General features: G+C 38.4%; 1 protein-coding gene across 5 annotated transcripts in view; it reads right to left on the minus strand.

The window, feature by feature from the left end:
- LDAH (lipid droplet associated hydrolase) overlaps positions 1-16,193 on the minus strand; it is a 130,424-nt gene that overhangs the window by 58,787 nt on the left and 55,444 nt on the right. The window lies entirely within an intron of this gene.

The following is a 16,193-nucleotide window of genomic DNA, read 5'->3' on the forward strand; positions in this document are numbered from 1 at the left end:
TTTGTTTCACATTACTTGAGATATTTTCCAGTAAGAAGTACTCCTTGAATATTTCCAGATGAAGCCCAGAATTATGCTAAGCATACAAATGTCTAGAGCTCAGAAGTGTTCTCTACAGACACTACAAACGATTTCTCAACAGGTCAGCTCTACATACTGAACTATTTGTGAATTATTAAAAATATAAAAAATATTAAAACGCACAGACCGTTCATTACATTTACAAGTCTCACGGGGCTGAAATGCAAATTACTCTGTACTACAAATATTTGGGTAACTGAAGACTTGCCCAAAATGTTTGGATAAAGAAAGGAGAGAAGAAAGGAAGACAGAAAGGAGAAAAAGACGAAAGGAAGAGGGAAAGAGGGAAAGCAAGCTTTTTTATGGGTTAAGGTAATGATGAGAAAACTGTTCTCCAAAAGATCTGTATCTTATTGTTGGACTGAAAATAGTTTAATAGAGAAAATATTCATTGACAGAGCAGTATTTTACATAGAGTATTAAGGCCCATCAAAGGGGGCAATATCATTCCATCCACAAGGGAAGTGCCAAAGGAGACCGCCAAAATTTGCAATGGTGTGATAATACCGGTAGGGATGGATTTGTTGCTATTATGATTAAAACATATAAACAGAAGAAGATTAGGAGGGGTGAGAGCGAAAAGAGAGGAAGAATAGTTTATTGGTTGGAAGAAGGGCAGAGAGAAGCTTATGTTGGAATGCAGTGTCACAGTTACACACCATAAAGCTTTCAGTTGCTCCCATTACATTAATGTCAGAATGCAGCTGCCACTTTCCAGGAGAAATTCTTTCCATTTTCATTTTGGAAGTACAGGGTGGGATTTTTTTTTAGTGTAGCACTCCCATGAGATCATTGCATTGCATCTGCAGGTGCCCTTATGGTACACAGACTGGTAAATGTGATCCTTGTAGACATGATCTGGAATACCTACCACTTAAGAGATGAAACAGTAATATGCCATTTAAGTGGAGAGATGGCTCAACAAAAAGAAAGTATTGAGAATTGCCTTGAACCAACTGCTTTCACAGTCATAAATGTACAGCCATACCAACTAATACATCTCAATGATAATCCGTTCAGTCTAAGGAAAAGTGGCTGAATGAGGTGAATAAGAAAACAGCCTTACAATTATAACTTCATTTTACTGATGAAGGCTTGATTTTACACCAATGCCCCAAGATCCTTGGACTCCTACTTTTAAGTACTGCACTTAAGACATTTGGAAGGGGTCTATTTCACCACTCACTGGTGAGTCAGACCAAAACGGCATCCAGTCAACCCAAGGCTGTAGCCCTACTTGTCTAGAAGGATTAGCAGACAGATAAGGAAAGCTGAGCTGACATTTAATGTAGGAAGAAGTTCAGTCCACTACCATTTTAACCATTTAAAGTGGCATATTTAATGGCAGACTTTGGAGGAACAAAAGCAGAGCAAGTCCTGACTTGTGATATCAATGAAGAACAGAAGAATGGGTGAGTCAGGAAGTATACACTGAGAAGAAATGGAACACAAAGCCAACAGAAGGAATATCTGAGATTCAAGATAAAAATCATATCCCAAAATCTTGTCAAGTTACCAGAAAAAGAGAAGAAGAGAGAGGAGGAAGTAAGGAATTCTCTCAGTCAGCTCCTTTATATAACCTTGCACTGACTTTTCCAGAACTGTAAGCATTTTAAGTAATAAGGGGAAAATACAAAATTCCTTCCTTTGCAACACTACAGACTGCTCCTAGCCTTATTATGACAAATGGAATAAATGCAGGAATCTGCTAAAAGAGCAAAATTACCATATCTAATTTATCACACAAATAAAACTGGTCATCAGGTAGTAAAGGTTTCAGTGCAACTGAGAACAAGAATCTGGAGAATACCTTTCAATTGCAAATGCCAGATAAAAAGTCTGAACTCTGCCAGCTGCCATTAAAGGTCACAATTCAAATTACATTTATTGAGATCTGGGGTTTCTACCTTTCATTTCAGTAAAACAAAGTAGTTATACTGCTGTTTTAAAACACAGGAACAGAAATTTAATATTTTCAAGAACAATTAGGACTCAGTGCATTCTACTCCTTACACAGAATTATGCTTTGTTATAGAATTTGAAATGGAGTGTAATGTTCTTAAAATTTTCCAGCAACTAAAAATGTTTTAACAAAGTTATTAAAAGTATATTTAATTGAACTTTCTTACAGGACTCCAAAGGTAACAAGTTTATTAAATACATTTGTGGTTCCTGGACTTCCAGTTGAATGTATATTTAACACTGAATTCCACATGAAAGGGCAAACTCCAATAATTTTTTTCCCAAAATGTTCCAGTTAGGTAGTCTTGTATCCAAACAACAGAAACCAAGCATATCAAATATTTATACATTTAAACAAATTGAAAAGGAAGTGGCCTTCTATTACATTTAATATTGAATATAACCTCGGTCATAACAGCACAAAGGGCTTGATTTATTCTCTAATCACAGGTTTGCAGTCACTCAACACATCATCAGGTATCTGAAAAGACCCATTGCAGCATTGGCAAAAACTCCCCTAAAATTATTAGTAATCAAAGAAATACTAAAAAGATGGGGGTGGGAGAGTGGAGAGGAGGGTGGAAGAAGGGGAGGGAGTTCTCCATCATTTATCTGCACCTAATTCACTAGTGTATTAAAATGCCCTAAATGCAGTGAATGTGCAGTCTACGCTCAGAGATCATATAATTGATTTGCATAATGTTTGTCTCTTTTTCTGATTCACTCCTGCAGTGAACTCTTCAAACAGGACATACCACTCCCAGTGCAGAATTTAATACAGAGGAATGCATTCTTCCACTCAAGCCTCTAAAGCAAGGATCTCTAGACTTCACTGTAAACCACAGGGAATGAACAAATTAAAAATAAGGTAGAGTAGGAAATAGTTTTAATTACAACACTGTCCTTTCTAAGTAACCTCTTCTAATTGAAAGATCCAAGCAAAGCTCTTCCTCATTCCTTGTTTTACTGTGCCACATACAATGAGAGGCAAGACCTGATGAGAAAAAAGAGCTCATGAAGCAGTTCAAATACTTTGTTGAGTGCTCAGGCTTGCAAGAGAAATTACATTTCTATATACAGCTTCTATGAACAGATACCAGCTACTAAAGTGATAGCCATACTCAAAGTTCAACTACATGTTTGCAAAGTCTATGTTCAAAAACTCCACAATGTCCCTCTACATGTGCTTTTCATGACCAATTATCCAGTGCCCTAATTGACTGCTTTCTCCTTTTCTCTACTCAATTTTAAAATAGCCTGAAAACTGCTGATTTCTGGCTCTGCTGTCTTCTGTAAAAGCATATTAACTGCAGTAAAAAAACAAACCAAATTCATTGTGTGTGTGACATCTTCATACTGAATTTCAGTCGTTTGGTTCAGCTCTGCGAAGAGATGAGTCTCTGAGTTTCAAGTGCTATGCATATGACCTGGGTTCAGCAGTAGCAGTCATTTTTCTCCGTCTTAGTAGCTGGTGCAGTGCTGTGGTTTTGACTTTCAGCTTGCGAACAGCGCTGGTAACACCGATGTTTTTAGTTGGTGCTCAGTAATGTTTACTGTGACCAAGGACTTTGTGAGTCTCATGCTCTGCCAGGGAGGAGGGGAAGCCAGAAGGAAGCAGAGACAGGACACCTGACCCAAAGTAGCCAAAGGGGTATTCCATACCACAGCACGTCATGCCCAGTATATAAACTGGGGACAGTTACCCAGAAGGGTTAGGTTACTGCTCAGTCAGGCTGGGTATTGGTTGGCAGGTGGTGAGCGGTTGTATTCTCTTCCCTTGTTATTTCCCTTATCATTATTATTATTGGCGTTAGCAGTAGTGATTTGTGTTACACCTTAGTTACTGGACTGTTCTTACCTCAACCCATGCGAGTTACATTCTTTCGATTCTCCTCCCCATCTCTCTGTGAGTGGGGGGAAGAGAGGGGGGCAGTGAGCGAGTGGCTGCGTGGTTCTGGGTTGCCAGCTGGGCTTAAACCACAACAGTATACACATCTGCACACACAATTTCAAAAGATCTCACCACCCAGCATAAAAAGTTCTTTGGTAAATCTGGCTTTCAGAAGGGTGTTGAGCTCTTTTGAAAACATATGCTATAAATCCTAATTGTTTTTGAAATTCACTTCTTATGTTTATGATTCCTTCATTTTTATAGAATCATTTACTTAGTTATTACAATATTAATCCAAATTTTTGGAGATTCAAAATAACAAGATTTTATAACCAAATCTGTAAAAATCAACAGTACTTAATAAATCCTGTTATTCTGCCATTTACCATTCTAGCCATCTTTTTATTTTTAGTCCTTCATTTCCTCTTCATTCTCATGTTTTACTTTGGATTCTTGATGAATGATCACAGATTCTACTTTTCAGTTTATTTTTCTTCCTTTTCTGTTTGTACATTTGGCTATTTCAATGCCTTTTAACTTCCTAGGAAAAACAATTTTTATAGATTTATTTGAATTCGGACTACATACATCTGAAAAGAAATCAGATGTTTCATTAGCAGTGAAATAAACACAATGTTATTAAAAAAAATCAGGTATCCCAAAATCAAAATTATTGTTCTTATGTTTCCTACTTTTAATCATCACAGATCAAAATCTTGGTGTTCATATTGTTTCTATATTCAACTAAGCAGTAAACCAAAAATGTTAAACAAGGTGACAGAAGTTGAAGTTTCAGTGAACATTATGAACATATATGACTTTTCACAGAAAGTCTTGAGAATTAGTTTTTCCTCATAGAATCAGTTAGGTTGGAAAAGACCTTTAAGATCACCACGTCCAACCTTTACCCCAGGACTTCCATGTCCACCACTAAACCATGTCACTGAGGGTCTCATGTACAGGTTTTTTGAATCATGAGTTATTTTCAAAACAATCAGAAGATGGCACCATGTCTAACAGACTACATAATGTCTGATTAAAAGCTAATTTCTCTGCATAAAACAAGAAAGCAGGCAGACATAAGCTATAAAGGTCAGGTGTCCTCACAGCATGACTGAAGACTATTCTCACGTTGTAGATCACGTTTCAGTGCCTGATAGGTTTAGTTATTTGCTGATAATTGCTAGCTCATGCCACTCTGGCTTGAAGCTAATTTTCCGTGACAAAAATTATATTCTTAATATGGAGAAAGATCCATTCCTCTCCCTGGTGAAAGCAAAAGACAAAAAAAATTCCCCTAGGCATTTTACATCTGAAGATGCATGCATCACCTTCAACATTTTATTTCTCATGACATTTTAAGTTTCCTAATTTTCTTTTTATACCTTTAAGATATTTCACGTTCTGTTTTCCCCTCTATTACAAGGTGAGCTTTTTGTGAAGAGAAAAGTAATTTCAGGCAGACTTATGCAGCACATGGCAATCCAGACAGTGCCTGTTTCTGTTCACAAAGGCCACTGAGGGTTATACAAAAAATCCCATCTGCATTTTCTTACAGTTTACATTTTTTAAGGCCTTTTTTTTTTTCCAGGTTTGTTTTTGGTGGGAAGAGGTAGAAAAGAATATAACTGGGACCATTAGGATTACAGTCTGTCATCAAGCCAGTGAAAATAATGGTCTCTTGAGTGAGCTGACACTCTGAACACCATTCCACAGTTAACAGCCTTTCACTGATGGCATTCTGAAGTTTTGTTGAGCTTTTAAATTCAGGCTGGTGGCCTTTTATGAGTCTCAGTCAAAAGTCAGTATCTCTCTAACAAATCTTTTTTTGCCATTAACTTACCCACTATTGCTCTTCGCTTTGCAGCCTCCCACCCCAACAAGAAAAGGTTTTGTCTTAGGTTTTCATATGAACATTGTTTTCTTTTTTTCCTTAAAAAAAATATTTAAAAAAATCTCTCCACGACTCATTGCAGAAACTCCCTTGATGCTTCAAAGATACAGTATCTTACTTATTTTGTTTGGTCAGGTTTAATAAATCATCTGCCTTACTTCTTGCTTTTTCCATGTAAGAGAGCTGCATAATGTTTCATGTGCACCAAGTTCATATTTCCTTCTTTACTGCCTATTCCACTACATTTACTGACATTGCCTGAAGCGTCACTAAGAGAACACACTCATCAGAACTTTGTCATCTGTTGCAAACTGGATTATGCAGACTCTGCAATGTATATACTGTCAACTAAACCAAATTTTGGTCTAACTGCTGGCTTAGACCATCTGTGCTTCCTTGTATATTCTCACAAGGACTTGCTATCTATTAGAACTTGATAGAAAGAACTCCCACAAATATATATTATATATATTATATATATTATATATATTATATATATTATATATATTATATATATTATATATATTATATATATTATATATATTATATATATTATATATATTATATATATTATATATATTATATATATTATATATATTATATATATTATAGAAATAGTCCAATTCAATGACCAACTTAAAACATCTATGAAGTTAAATGAACACACATCTCACTGAAGGCAGCTGAACTCATGATTAAATCTATGCAAAACCATGTTAAGAGTCTGTCTTTTCTTGCTTCTGCAACACTTACAGGGGATGAATGTGCGTGTGTATCAGCCCACTGCTGTTTGCTTTGGTTTTTCAGTATGTAGCTCATCTATCCGGTTGCATGAACTGAAGATGAAAAATACATCAGACCCAGTTTAGTTCTGTATCATGACCTAGAAATTCACAGCTCTCTTCACAAGATACACGTTTCTTTAAAATGTGTACCAATTCCCTTGTGAGGTCTTCTACGTATAGCCATCTATTTTTTCCTTGCATAATAATTTTGCAGATATTGTCACTGGGTCTGTGTTATTGTCTTTTACCCATTTTAAGTTTTATGCACTTTATCATTTAAGCCTGAAAGTAACATTAAATTAATATAAACATAGTGTTTCTCCATTCTGTTTCTGCTAGACATAACTGCATATTCATATTCCATCCACCACTGCAATCCATTAAGGCACCAAGAGCAAACAGGTCTTAGCAAGGACAAATCAAAACAAGGCTGCACAACCCAAGGACATTTATTCACTCTTCCACTGTGCTGTTGTTTATGCTGCACTTTGGACACAGGTATACAGCGTATAATCCTCTATATGAGAGAAGACATCATCTCTCTCCAGAACTGTTCTGGCTATTCTGCTGTTTTACGCAGCCTCACTGTACTTTTCAATACAAGCTTACTTTCGCAAGAGAGCATTCAAGGTAGTAAAAAATAAATTTGTTCACTAAACTTTTTTAAACTTTATAATCATCAGAAGTTAATTTACCTACATAATGGCTCTGTAAACCGACTTTGTTTGAACTACTGTGACATTTAATTTAGGTAAGCAACATTTGAATTAGATGCTATTATGTTAAATAAAACTTTCAAAAAGGGAATAAATGTTTATATTCCTGTTTATCTCATGTATTTATATTTTCATTTTTCTTCTACTTCCAAAATGCAGTAAGGAAGTCAGAACCTGCTAAATTATTGTCCTTTCAGATGTTTTCTGTAATGATCTAGTACAGTCTTGGATTACATACTCAGATTCTAATCTCAGCAAAATAGAAACTGAACAAATGTTATTGCCTTCACGCAGTCTTTCCCTCATCCATTCATACTGCTGAAAAGACTCCGCTATTATCTCAAAGGTCAGACATGCTTAGTAGTTCCTGTACTGTTAAAAAAAATCTCCCTCTTTTAATCTCACAGTCTCATAGTCCCTGTGGATTTCCAGCAATTCTAGACTAAAGAATTTTTTTTCTTGTTGAAATAGCCGTATTTAAAAACATTGTGACTATTCTCTTTCCTAACATTATGAAAATGCTTCCCAAATTCATAATCAAGCTTTCAACACAACTGAAACTGAATTATTAACACACATGGGTCACTGCACTGAATTCTGTATCACAAGAAATCACTTAGCAGAGGCATTCTGACATGTTTCTCTCTCTTATGGCCTCATTCTACTTTTAATAAAATTAGGGGGAGCTCCCAAATACTTCAACAGAAAGGAACTAGGTGTCAACCAAAGCCAAAAGAACCAACTTGATTCAAGGCAGAAAGGCAGCAGTGACAGAATCTAGTATTTGTCCAAGTGAGATTTCAAACCATTAAAAAACAACTTACATGCTCTTTCCTCCCTCCCCATAAGTAACTATTCTTGTTGCACAAAAAGATGTGAAACACTTGTTTAGCAGGTGGAATCTTATGCATTTGTCAACACTAGCAAAATAAAACCCACCTACTTGAAGCTTGTGTCTTTGGGAAACTGTATTTCAAAAAGAGGATTATCTCTGCCAGTAAACTTTAGAAAAGCTTTGGTAACTCACAGACTGATGTTTCCCAACAGACTTCATAAATTAAAGCCTGAGGAAAGAATATCTACACATGGAAATATACTCAAATAACTTTACGGGTGAATTAATACTCATGTCCAGAATGAATCTAGAATACATTCAAAACTGTTATTTTGAATATATATTAAGCTATATCAGAAAAAGACATTTGGCTTATAATTAGAATGTTTTACATGACTTATTCAGGAATAGCTAATTTGTTTTAAACTTCATGTTCTACCTTACTGCAAAAAAGGTATTTATGGATAGACATTGTTGAGAGATTTATTTTTTTCACTGAGTAATTACTTATTGCATTTTATGTTGCACATACAAGTACACTGCAATGAAAACTATCTATTGCCATTTTTCACTGTTTTATTAAAGGTTCTTTTAAAACAAACAACTTCTATATATGTAGGTAATTTCTCACGCACACCAAAAACCAGAAATTCCCTGGCCAAGAGATGGCAGAGAAGACTGTTTCTGAAATTTTATATCCCAATCAATGTCTTTGTCAGAAGAGCCATGTGCAGAGGTGTCTTCTCTCACTAAGATGATTTGCGAAGGGCTGCAGGTAAGCGGGAGGAAGCAGATTTCCAGGAAAAAAGAAAAAAAAAAAGCTAACAGAGTGGTGACATCTGTCATCCTGTTGTGCACCTGTAGGCCATCAATGTGGCCAAGCAAGCTGCTCACAACAGATGGAACATGGCCTTTTGGTTCAAGTATGAAACCACAAAATGATGACTACATATGTCACAGAGATGTGATTTAGGGGAGCACTGAAGGTAGCAAAAGACCCCATATTGCTAACAATGCAACAATAGAAACTTTGGAATGACAAAAGACTAATCAGTTATCAGCTAAAGTTCAAAAAGAACGATAAAATGTATTTCTGGCTTTCTTGAACTTCAGAAATAACAATAATAATGCTTTATAGCTGAAAGCTCCACTTTTTAAACTAAATATTTTGAAAAATTTAAAAAAAAGAATAAAGAAATAAAGCTACAATGCACATATAGGAGCATCATCTAAAATAACTAAATTCAAAAAGCTCCAGCAAAATGCTTCCCACTGATCTCATTCAATCCCTGTGACCCCTAACAATACTAATAATGGATGAAGGAAACATTTTTCTGTGGATTAGAAACTGGCTAAACAGGCAGAAAAACAACAGCAGGGATGTACAGCCAATTTCAGTAATTCAAAAGGTTATAAAAAAATGCCTGGTACCTCCTGTTAGGTGTGTTTAATTTATTTATAAAAGGGAATGAATAGCACCAACACTTTACACATCACTAAATAACTTAGAATAGTCAGCAATGAAAAAATGTTTGCTTAACTCAAGAAAGCTCAGTTAGGGGACAGCCTCCTCATGGGTAAAAGTCAGTACTGATTTAGCAAGAATAAGATACATTGCAGAAACGTCTAAGCTACATTTCCAGACCCTGAACAAGTTGTAGTTCCTCAAGTGAAAGACCTGCATGCAATTTGTGTACAAACAAAAGAAACATGAAAATATGGTTATGTGACTGTATAAACTTGTGCAATCATTAAATGTGAACTGTTATTTGCTATGCTCATCAGAATCCTCAAAAGAAATTACAGACCAAAAGATTTGTTTGAAAGAAGACACAGTGAAGGAAAGAGGAGGTCTGTGACTAGTGGAGTTCCTCAGGGGTCGGTGCTGGGACCGGTGCTGTTTAATATTTTCATCAATGACCTGGATGAGGGAACTGAGTGCACCCTCAGCAAGTTTGCTGATGACACAAAACTGGGAGGAGTGGCTGACACACCAGAGGACTGTGCTGCCATTCAGCGAGACCTGGACAGGCTGGAGAGTTGGGCGGGGAGAAACTTGATGAAATTTAACAAGGGCAAGTGTAGAGTCTTGCATCTGGGGAAGAACAACCCCATGTACCAGTACAGGTTGGGGGTTGACCTGCTGGAAAGTAGCGAAGGGGAAAGGGACCTGGGGGTCCTGGTGGATAGGAGGATGACCATGAGCCAGCAATGTGCTCTTGCGGCCAAGAAGGCAAATGGCATCTTAGGGTGCATTAGAAAGGGAGTGGTTAGTAGGTCAAGAGAGGTTCTCCTCCCCCTCTACTCAGCCTTGGTGAGGCCGCATCTGGAATATTGCGTCCAGTTCTGGGCCCCTCTGTTCAAGAAGGACAGGGAATTGCTTGAAGGAGTCCAGCGCAGAGCCACAAAGATGATTAAGGGAGTGGAACATCTCCCTTATGAGGAGAGGCTGAGGGAGCTGGGTCTCTTTAGCTTGGAGAAGAGGAGACTGAGGGGTGACCTCATCAATGTTTACAAATATGTAAAGGGTAGGTGTCGGGATGATGGAGCTAGGCTTTTTTCAGTGATATCCAGTGATAGGACAAGGGGCAATGGGTGTAAACTGGAGCATAGGAAGTTCCACGTTAACATCAGGAAGAACTTCTTTACTGTAAGGGTGACAGAGCACTGGAACAGGTTGCCCAGGGGGGTTGTGGAGTCTCCTACACTGGAGATATTCAAGGCCCGCCTGGACAAGTTCCTGTGTGATGTACTGTAGGTTACCCTGCTCTTGCAGGGGGGTTGGACTAGATGATCTTTTGAGGTCCCTTCCAACCCTTGGGATTCTGTGATTCTGTGAAATGTGTGCACAGAAATAATGCGACAGGGTTTCCTAGGTATGAACATTTTCACATGTAACTATTCCAGTTTTTGCTTTGTTAGCTATCATCTATGACATCAACCAAGTTCTAGCAATACCCAATATTCTTTTGCACCACTGTGATGCAGTAGCAATGCGTGGTTTTGAATTATATAATACAGAAAATGGTACATAATCAGAGGTTTTAAACTCTTTCTCCTCAACGACTTTTATAGGAAGAGCAATGTATACATTATTCATTATATGATAGTTTCACTCAATAATAAATGTTAATTTATTACCACATTAATAAATGTTAATTTATTACCACAAAGGGGCTGGCATTTCAAAAGCATCACTGCAAATGAAAGAGCAAGCCAATGAAAGAGCAATGCTGTAACTGATTTAATTTCACTGAAATTCATTCATAGCAATGAATTGTGTCAATCTTTCGATTAAATTAATGATAAAACGGAGTGTTTTAGGAAGTCTTTGGTAGTGTTGCCAACAAAGCACAAGGAAATCCTCCAAGTAAGGATTTGCATTTTTTAAGAGAATGCTTGAAGGATATAGCGTAGTTATGAATTAGGCTCAGTCTCCAACAACTGAGAAAATAATTTTGTCACTCAGCTTCATTTTTCAGTTATGCTGCATGAATGAAAAGCAAAGAAGATTATGATGTTAAGACCAAGCATCAAGCAAGCTGTACATTACTGCCTTTTTCCATCTCCACAGAATAGGGCTGATTAACATTTTTCCTTCCCAGTGTCAACATTTTTTAGCAGTCTGGCAAACTCTGGATGCTCCACTTCCCATGAAGAGATGAATCTTGCTAAGATTTGATGCCCCACCACGATAGCTGAGAATCATTCATAGTCAGATGTATACCAGCAAACAGACTAGCGAGGAACTATTTCCTGGTCCCGTCATCGAACAGGATGGCATGGGATGGTCTGCATCCACATGGATGAATTTCCCCCCTGCCCCAAAACAGGACATTTGCATTCAAGCTGACTACTGGGAATGGTCCTGGGCCTCTGCCAAGCCCAGAACCATGCCAGTGTTGCCTGGGAGTTGCTAGATGCCAAAAGTCTCTTAACTAGTTAAAAAATGTCCCTGCATAGCTAGCCCAGTACTCAAATCCATGCAGCAGCCCCAGTTAGTTATAAATATAAATGTAACCTGTGTGGCACTTCTCTACTAATCAGACTTAGCTAAAGACATCAACATAAGACTAAGCTTGTGTTAAGGGGTCTCCTGAAGAAACCATTAACAGAAGCCTCTCTGATAATCAATAGGAAAATAGACAGGGTCCAAAACTGAATTTATCCTGGGGTAAACTGGGAATTCCCAATTCATTTTTAATTTTCATTAAATAAGAAAGAATTATTTCACAGAAATTTAAAAAGAAAAGCCCACAATACCCTTTCACCTGCAGAGCACAAGGGCCCCAAGAAATTAGCAGCATTCAAAAGCTGAAGAGCAACAAAGAAGGAGAGAGAAAGAGATAGCACTTTCTCCTTTTTACGCATGCTAGCTCAAGTGCATCAGGTTCTGTCACCATTGTATAAGAGACAATCTAGTCTGTATTTGGACAGATTGTGAAAGGGGTTTAAATTGGGTAACAAAAATCAAACATACACTCCAAATATAAACGTTTACTGAACTATTTGTTCAATAAATACAATACATTAACCTCTGGCTCAGAATAATAAACAACCAAAGGCTCTTAAAGCAGAGAATTTAAGACCAAAACCAAAACTCATGCCATAGAATAGTATCACATAAGAACTACACAAAAATAAAGTCAAATGATCTAGCTACTAAAATACACACATGTGCTCAAAATCTTGTGGGAATCAAATATTCCAGTAAAAATAAAGGGAGAGATGGAAACACAAGTTTCTTATTATCACACTTCATATGTTATAAAACCTAACAGTTAACTTATTTTTGGCAAAGGGACAAAGGTTGAACAACACTCTGGCTTACACAAATATTTTCTATTGTTAAATGCATGTTAAATGTAGCTTGTTATAGGTTAACTTCATGCACACAGTGTACCATGCAGTCTGAGATTGTCCCAAAGATACCTACTTTTCAAAACACTGATAGATAGCAAGCTGCCAGCATCCAGTGAGCCAGGTGTAAAAAAAAATCACTCAACAATTTATAGCTGAATTGAAACCAGATAAAATCATTTGTGTAATAAAGACTGTACAGATGCTGACCAAAGAAAAATTGGTATTTTTGGACAAATTACTGTGTATACTTTCTAAAGCACTCCCTCTTGAAAAGATAAAATAGCAATAAAAGTTCTCTCAAAAAAATGCCCTTGTTTATAATCATTAAGTGAAATATGCCTGTGAAAATGAAATGGGTTAACCTCAAGTTTCACGTTTTTAGTTGCTGTTTCCTCTAAAGGAAAAAAAAAAGTTAGACATGCAACAGAGATGGTTAAGAAGTGGAAGGAGCTACTCATGTCTATATTAAACAGAGACCTTACAATAACATTGCACTTCCTTACACTGAAGATTTTATAATGTAAAGGAAGAGTCAATGATTTAGCAAGAGTGAATGTTTAAGAATAAAAATTCAGTATTCTTCATTCATCATCTGCTAGCAGAGCGAGTTATTACTGAGCACTAACAGTTGGCCATTTCTAGAGGTGCAAGGACAGTGCCCTGCATCAGCCTTCTTACTGCTACAGAGTGACAAAGAAAAATGTTCAGATACACAAGAACATGCAGTAACACCTCTCAAACTTACCAGGTTACACAAACCGAGTTGTAGAAGGAACGATATACGCACATGTATAAAATTTTAAAATGAAATTCATTCATTCATACAAGTACTCACCACAATTTGTATTACTATTCTCTCTATACATTTCCCCATGTACAGACAGCAATATGCTTGCCTTGAGATAAGAAGCTAGTAATAATATCATAACCAGTCTTAATTTTTGGTTTAGTAACGTAATTGCCAAGCATTTAGTGATCTGTTTATAGAATCACAGAATCATAGAATAGTTAGGGATGGAAAGGACCCCAAGATCATCTAGTTCCAACCCCCCTGCCATCGGCAGGGACACCTCACACTAAACCATGTCACCCAAGGCTTTGTCCAACCTGGCCTTGAACCGCTGGGGATGGAGCATTTACAACTTCTTGGGCAACCGATTCCAGTGCCTCACCACCCTCACAGTAAAGAACTTCAGTATATCCAATCTAAACTTCCCCTGTTTGAGTTTGAACCTGTCACCCCTTCTCCTGCCACCACAGTCCCTAAGGAAGAGTCCCTCCCCAGCATCCTACAGCCCCCTTCAGATAATGGAAGGCTGCTATGAGGTCTCCATACAGCCTTCTCTTCTCCTTCTGAACAGCCCCAACTTTCTCAGTCTGTCTTCATACAGGAGGTGCTCCAGTCCCCTGATCATCCTCGTGGCCCTCCTCTGGACTTGTTCCAACAGTTCCATGTCCTTCTTATGTTGAGGACACCAGAACTGCACACAATACTCCAAGTGAGGTCTCAGGAAAGCAGAGTAGAGGGGCAAGATCACCTCCTTCGACCTGCTGGTCACGCTCCTTTTGATGCAGCCCAGGATACGGTTGGCTTTCTGGGCTGCGAGCACACACTGAAGCTGGCTCATGTTAAGTTTCTGATCGACCAACACCCCCAAGTCCTTCTCTGCAGGGCCGCTCTGAATCTCTTCTTTGCCCAACCTGTAGCTGTGCCTGGGATTGCTCAGACCCAAGTGTAGGACCTTGCACTTGGCATGGTTGAACTTCATGAGGTTGGCATCAGCCAACCTCAGAAGCCTGTCAAGGTCCCTCTGGATGGCATTCCTTCCCTCCAGTGTATCAACTGAACCACACATCCTGGAGTCCTCAGAAGACTTGCTGAGGGCGCACTCAATCCCACTGTCCATGTCAGCGGCAAAGATGTTGAACAAGACAGGTCCCAACACCGATCCCTGAGGGACACCACTCGTTACCGGTCTCCAGCTGGACACTGAGCCATTGACCACAACTCTTTGTGTGCGGCCATCCAGCCAGTTCTTTATCCACCAAGTGGTCCATCTATCAAATTGGTGTCTCTCCAATTTAGAGACAAGGATGTCGTGTGGGACAGTGTCGAACGCTTTGCACAAGTCCAGATGGATGACATCAACTGCTCTGCCCCTGTCCATCCATTCCATAGCCCCATCATAGAAGGCCACCAAATTGGTCAGGCAGAATTTCCCCTTAGTGAAGCCATGCTGGCTGTCACCAAGCACCTTGTTGTTTTTCAGGTGCCTTAGCATGCTGTCCAGGAGAATGTGCTCCAAGATTTTGCCAGGCACAGAGGTGAGACTGACTGGTCTGTAATTCCCTGGGTCTTCCATTTTCCCCTTCTTGAAAATTGGGGTTTAATTCCCTTTTAACATTTGTTGGGAACTTCACCTGACTGCCATGATTTTTCAAATATGATGGCCAGTGGCTTAGCAACTTCATTCACCAGCTCCTTCAGGACCCGCGGATGGATTTCATCAGGTCCCATGGACTTGTGCACATTCAGGTTCTTAAAATGGTCGTGAACCACATCCTCTTCTACAGTGGGCCTAAGGTCTTCTTTCTCACAGTCCCTGCGTCTGCCTTCCAAGACTTGGTTGGTGTGGTCAGAGAATTTACCAGTGAAGACTGAGGCAAACAAGTCATTAAGAACCCTCCCATTTATAAAATGATGAGAATTCAACAGGAATTTCCTAAATACAACATATACCACCATTATTATTTATAATAAACAGCATTTCAAAAGAAAAAAGTAGAAGAGAGTAGGCTTAAGTTAGATATTAGGAAAAAATTCTTTACTTTGAGAGTGCTGAGGCACTGGCACAGGTTGCCCAGAGAGGCTGTGGCTGTCCCATCCCTGGCAGTGTTCAGTGCCAGGCTGGACAGGGCTTTGAGCAACTTGGTCTAGTGGAAGTTGTCCCTGCCTGTGGCAGGGTGTTGGAACTAGATGATCTTTAAGGTCTCTTCCAACTCAAACCATTCTATAATTCCGTGACTTAAAGGTCCAAATTCAGAGTCAGGACTTTATTTTACATCCAGCTACATTATTATATGTTATTTGGATTAGTCATTAATGTTTTTATTTGATTTATTTGAAATTTTGTGTATAGCGGAATAGAGCTTCCACAGGCTAAGC

This window comes from Lathamus discolor, chromosome 5 (genome assembly GCF_037157495.1).
Source record: "Lathamus discolor isolate bLatDis1 chromosome 5, bLatDis1.hap1, whole genome shotgun sequence".
Classification (NCBI taxonomy): domain Eukaryota; kingdom Metazoa; phylum Chordata; class Aves; order Psittaciformes; family Psittacidae; genus Lathamus; species Lathamus discolor.